Below are 5,935 nucleotides of genomic sequence, written 5' to 3' on the forward strand. Positions count from 1 at the left end.
GCCGTTAGTTTCCTCGTTTGAATTGTTTTACATTGTCATATCGGGGCCTATTATAGCTGACTATGCGGTATGGGCTTTGCTCATTGTTGAAGGCCGTACGTTGACCTATAGTTGTTAATGTCTGTGGCATTTTGGTCTTTTGTGGATAGTTGTCTCATTGGCAATCAAACCACATCTTCTTTTTTTTTTTATATTAGATCATTCCAAATTATACCCAACGAATCGGAGTAACCTGTTATATCCAATCAAATAACTAAAATAATGCTACCAGAAGAACACATTTGACAAATAATGCTTACAAGGAAATCATTGATCTCATCACAACTAAACACATTTTAAATAATTACTTTATTTGGCTTGACTTTGTGTTATATGTTATAATAGCTTTCGACATAAAACACTTATAGTTATAAAGTCCTTTATAACTAACAACTATTAAATTGTCCTTTTAAGAGCTTCTGTTGTGTATCGGGCTTAATATCCTGCCATCTCCGAGTCCACCGGCAACTATTTGTATAGTATCTTGTTCTATATCTGTCCTTTCTAACCGTTCCTAAAAAATGAACACATTATGTTATCATATATTTATGTAACATGTTCAGCCGGTTTTTTGTATCACTATTATATAATGACGTCTTTACATGTTGTCCTCCTTTGTGTATGTACTGATTGGTAAAGTAGCATAAGGAAAAAAAAATATTATTTGTAATTTGGTCTGAACATGCTGTCGGAAAATATAGTACTCTTTTGCTTTTTGTGATTTAAGATATGGAGAAAGAACATACTTGATACAAACTTAAAGAAAATAGATAAATGAACGAGATACAAGTAAATGTGAAATGACTGTTGTACTTTCAACACAACAAAAACTGTACAAGATGTGTAGGTTAGTATATCATCTCGCAACGATCAAAATACATACCCACGTGCACGTTACTGAGCTAATGTATGATGATATTATAGGAAATTCTATGACTGGACAATATAATGAACAAGTCATTGATAGTAAAGCAACGTACCATATTCTACAGCGGGGATTTAATCGAAATACTCACCTGAAATCAAATATTCAACTCCTTTGTCTAAAATGATTCCACACGCAGCTGAACTTTGGTTAGATCGAACTTTAAGTGTGCTTGGAATTTTGATCTGTAAATTAATTAAACTATATGAAAAGATCGATATGGTAAGAATGTGTCTTTCAATTTAAAATCCAATTGTTACTGAACACTAAATGTATCTTTACTGTTTATTTATATCTCGTAAAAAACAGAAAGTCACCTTGGTGACGTACGTTGATATACCTTTATTAGTTAATTTGTCATTTAGACTCTGGCGGAGTGTTGCTTTATTGACAGTTATGCCACATCCTTTTTTTATCAAATCTATTTTACCCTGCATATATCTGTTTCATGGTACTAGTATACCTTTGGTATATTTCGTTCTAGCGTTGCTCTTCGAGGTTTCAATTAGGTTATGGATTTCGAATAGTTTGACCTCAAGGATCACAGGCAGGACATAAATTGTCAAAATTTATCTATTCAGTAAAATTGATACAGTAAAAACTATTACAGTTTTGGTTAAAGGTTGTTTGATATGAATGAAAGTAACTTGGCTTTTGGTTTTTATTACTCGAATGTTGAGATGAAAAAGATATTAAAACGGTATTTCAATACACACGAAAAGGTGACATGGGAGAAAGTATTGTTTAACATTGATAAATGGGTGTTTGGAAGCCAATGTAATATTCAGCACCTTCTTAAGGTAGTCCAAAATAAAAATTTATGGCATCTGTGTGTTTTATCAACTTATTACATGACTATAAGTTAATCGATGTTCAATGATCACAAGCACACTTTAATTAACAAATCAAATATTGTTCAGATGAAAAACAATGTATTTTTATTGATATTTTAGCTGGCAATACACAATTTTCTGCTCCCGAAAAAGTCACGTTTAATTTTGTAACTTATCAAATGAGTATAATATGGGTTCATCGTAAGTATCAAGAAATAAAAGATTCAGTGCCTGATTTGTTAATCTTTCGTTTATATTAGTTTTCCTGCTAATTGTCTTCGTGATATTATGTTTCTTTTGGTCTTCTGAATTGTGATGTGACTCGCTATTTATGCATCCCGACACTGGCTTTTTATTTGTTTGATTCCTATGAATTAAGAAGATTCTTATTGTACGATTCAGACACAGTGAATGTTAACATTATTATTTCTATTGTTTTCACCCTTGACTTGGTATTTACATTGTTTAAACCTTATATAGAAAAAACTTACGTCATACGGCATGTTCTATCAACGACAAAACGACGTCATTGTCAAATTTACTATTAACACCTATTTTGTCAGCGTAATTTATTTATGTTTCATTGTAAGTTTGTTTGACTCTTTAAGTTTGTTGTGCTGTATGTCTCATGGTCAGATTGACCTATCATGTCTGTTTGTGTTAGTGACCCAGTTTTTGTCAATCTACAATCTAAATTTAATGATATTAATTATATACTACCTTAAAATTATAATTCACTGCCACTGTGTATTCAATTTCACCTCCTTTGAGAGGCTTCATATCTGTTACTCGTCCTCGTGAAGCTTCAAAACATAATTATAGATATTTAATGATGGCGCTATAATATGTAGTGTTTGTATATAGATCACTTTGCATGGCAGAAATATAAATGGTAAGAAATGCAAGGCAGCTTGATATTTTGTGTTGATAAAACAAGATTACATTTATATATAGATAAAGCATCGATTCCACATTGATTTGTATTTTTCCTTTTTTGTTTAATTTCATAAGAAAACGGTATCTCAATACCACATGGAATTTAAAGTAAATTGACAAACAAAACTGTATTAATTATAATTATCAGAAACGTGGCAGTAAAAATGTGGTAACACATACAAAAATGAGTTTAGGGAAGCATTAACAGGATGAAACATAAGATGCATTATGACTATTAAACCTTTCAACAGATTAGCCGTATTAATCCACGGTATACTTTGCTGGTTTACCAAACAATGAATAAAATTTGGTGATTTAATAATGTTTAAGACCTAATCATCTTGTATTGACGAAGTGCTCAGTTATAGAGTTAACTTGTATAATGTATGAATCAACCGTGATGATAAAAAGGCTAGGTAAGTAATATGCATTCACGTTTCTAACAGCGTTATTTTTGTCTCGTGTCAATTCTCCGTTTCGGAATCTAATGCATCCTGTGTAATATTTTCAAAAGCGAATACCAAAACGTTGTGATTGGTTTAAAACGCAATAAACAATAGAAATTCAACCAATGACGCTACGATATTTCAGTTTGGTGTAGGAACAATGAGATTACCAATAGTCCTCTAGATTATGAAAAGGCGAATTATAGATGTCCAATGTATGTGAAAATTGAGGAAGTCATAAAATCAAAATATCTGCAAATATCTACAAATATATATGGATATTACCAAATGTAGCGGAACAGAACCTTTCTTGATCAGTTCCAGGAATACACGTACACCCGTGGGCCTCGGAAATTAAATTTACCAGTACAACACAAACGATGGTCACTATTGTTAGCTTCATGGTTACTCTAAAATACAGATGTCTATATGTTGTTCGATATTGAGACTGTTCAAATTATCAACGTTTATTAAACATGCTTGACAAAAATGTAATAGATAATATCAAAACCATTTGAAAATATTATAAAGACAAAAACGATTATATTTTGGTAAGCAATAATGTTTGTTCTTTACTATCTAACACCGATAGATTAATATCACAAAATTTCATAATCTGACCTGACCGGTACCGTAACAACATGAGTAAATTAGGGCACAAGAAGTTTAATGATTTCCTAATTTCATATAATCAATGGGGTGAATGTAAGGTGAAAATATAAATTCTAATATGACGTGCTTCTTTCGCTTTGTAAACAACACCGTGATAAAATTCTCGATATATCTATACTTAGCGCAGACTCCAAGATGTACACAAATGGCTGTTTAAATATGCCTCCCACGTAAATCCACATGTATCGTAACCTATGTGTAAACGGTTGTGGATTTCGCTGTGTTAACAATTACACTTGAATAAAACCCTACAGAACATTTATTCTGATTCTAATGCATAATAAGAAAAATTTACACATTAGAGAACGGAAAAATGGACAAAAACAAAATAAATTAAAATTCCGCGAAATTCCAGTAATGATTTTTGCGCATTAACGTCATTTCAAAACATGACGTCATACGAATGAAAACGTCAAAGCTGAAGGTTTTTCTATTGCGTTTACCTTCTAAACTCGGATACAATTGCATTAAAATAAAGTATAAGGTAGGTGTTGCTTGTTTTCTGTTCTATTGCATTATTCGCACATCTACTGATTTCAGCAAGTCAACATGGCGGCTCCTTGGTTACAACATGTCAACAGTAAATTTGACGGTAGCTTACGATAAAAAATGTAGATTTTAAATTGCAAATGTTGGGTTTACTGAGAAATAAAAAAAGTAATCACATTTTTTTCTAGCGGTTAGTTAAGAAATCATTCATGCAGGTTTATTAGATTTGTTTTACATTTATCGAACAGTGGGTAAAATAGAACAGCCACACACAAGGTATACCCATCATCGCTTCAGTTTTTTAATGATCGTATTTGTCCTATTAGAATCGAAATAATTCATGGAAGCCATAGATTTGTTGGAAATTTACACATGGCCTGGGCCGTGATATTCGTTAATTTTATCCCTCGCTAACGCTCAGGATAAAATTCGAATATCACGGCCCAGGCCATGTGTAAATTTCCAACAAATCTATGGCTTCCATGAATTATTTCTTAAATATACGAGACAAAAACCAAAAACAAGCCAAAAGTGTATAAGATCTTAAAAGCATTGCATATGGTTTGTATAAAATGTATGGACAAGGCTATTTATCTTGTAATTATAGCAGGTTTTAAAAGAGAAATACATCTAATATCATACATGTCATAAATCAATAAAGTAAAGAAACAAATTTTGATTAAACAGTTAAACATAACATATATCTTACCGTCAGTTAGTGAATAGATAAATGTTTCTTTGTTTTAAATGTTAACTTGTTTATATATGCTTATGAACCGGATTTTGTAATAATTTCTCTCTATTAATCACTACAAAACAAAGTTTTATGACATAGGTGTTTTGTTTTCTTGTCACAAAAAATCGTTTTACCTATTTTAAATGTTAATTTGGTTTGTAAATTGTTGACGGTAATTTCCCATACAGGTACATCATCAGATGTATATTATACCAGTTGACATGTTATATTTTATAACTTTAAAATATTTCCCAGTTCCAAGTTTTCATGCATTAATGCAACAATTTTACACATGTTTAATCGATTGAAGGAAAAGAAATCTGGGTAACGAAACAAAACCGAGGGAAACACATCAACTACTAGAGAAAAACAACGAAACAACAGAAACACCGATTTGGAAGTGCAACAAAAAAAAAAAGACAATGCAATGCACACAAAAACGAACTATAAGATAACAAATGCCATGTTCCTGTCTTGGTACGGAACATTTTAAGAAAAAATTGTGGGTTGAACCAGGTTTTGTGAAGAAATAAACGGAATCGCAAGAGCTAAACAAACAAGACGTGCGCTTCTTGTAATATCAATTTCTCAACTTCAAGTTGTCATCTAATGTACTAGTTGTTATTATTCAGTTCCAAGTTGATATTTTTAATTCCAAGTTTCTAAATTCACTAATTTACATGGTAGTGAAGAATCTTTAAATGAGGCATTATTGGAACTAGATTGGTTTGCTCAAATTTCTAGTTTAAATATAAATTTTTCCAAAACTCATTTAATTTTGATTGGAAGTAAAAAGTACAGCAAAGATACACTTTGTACAAATAAAAATATAACTTGGGGAAGCACATCCTTTAAATTA

At 31.3% G+C, this 5,935-nt stretch overlaps 1 long non-coding RNA gene across 1 annotated transcript; it reads right to left on the reverse strand.

Annotated features, from left to right (window-relative positions):
* Positions 1–333: 333 nt before the first annotated feature.
* Positions 334–5,152, reverse strand: LOC139528413 (uncharacterized). Its single transcript, XR_011665586.1, has 4 exons — positions 5,050–5,152; positions 3,465–3,589; positions 1,056–2,600; positions 334–553 (listed from the first exon to the last, which is right to left on the reverse strand). It is a non-coding gene; the product is annotated as an uncharacterized lncRNA (long non-coding RNA).
* Positions 5,153–5,935: the final 783 nt, after the last annotated feature.

Source organism: Mytilus edulis, chromosome 6 (genome assembly GCF_963676685.1).
Source record: "Mytilus edulis chromosome 6, xbMytEdul2.2, whole genome shotgun sequence".
Classification (NCBI taxonomy): Eukaryota; Metazoa; Mollusca; class Bivalvia; order Mytilida; family Mytilidae; genus Mytilus; species Mytilus edulis.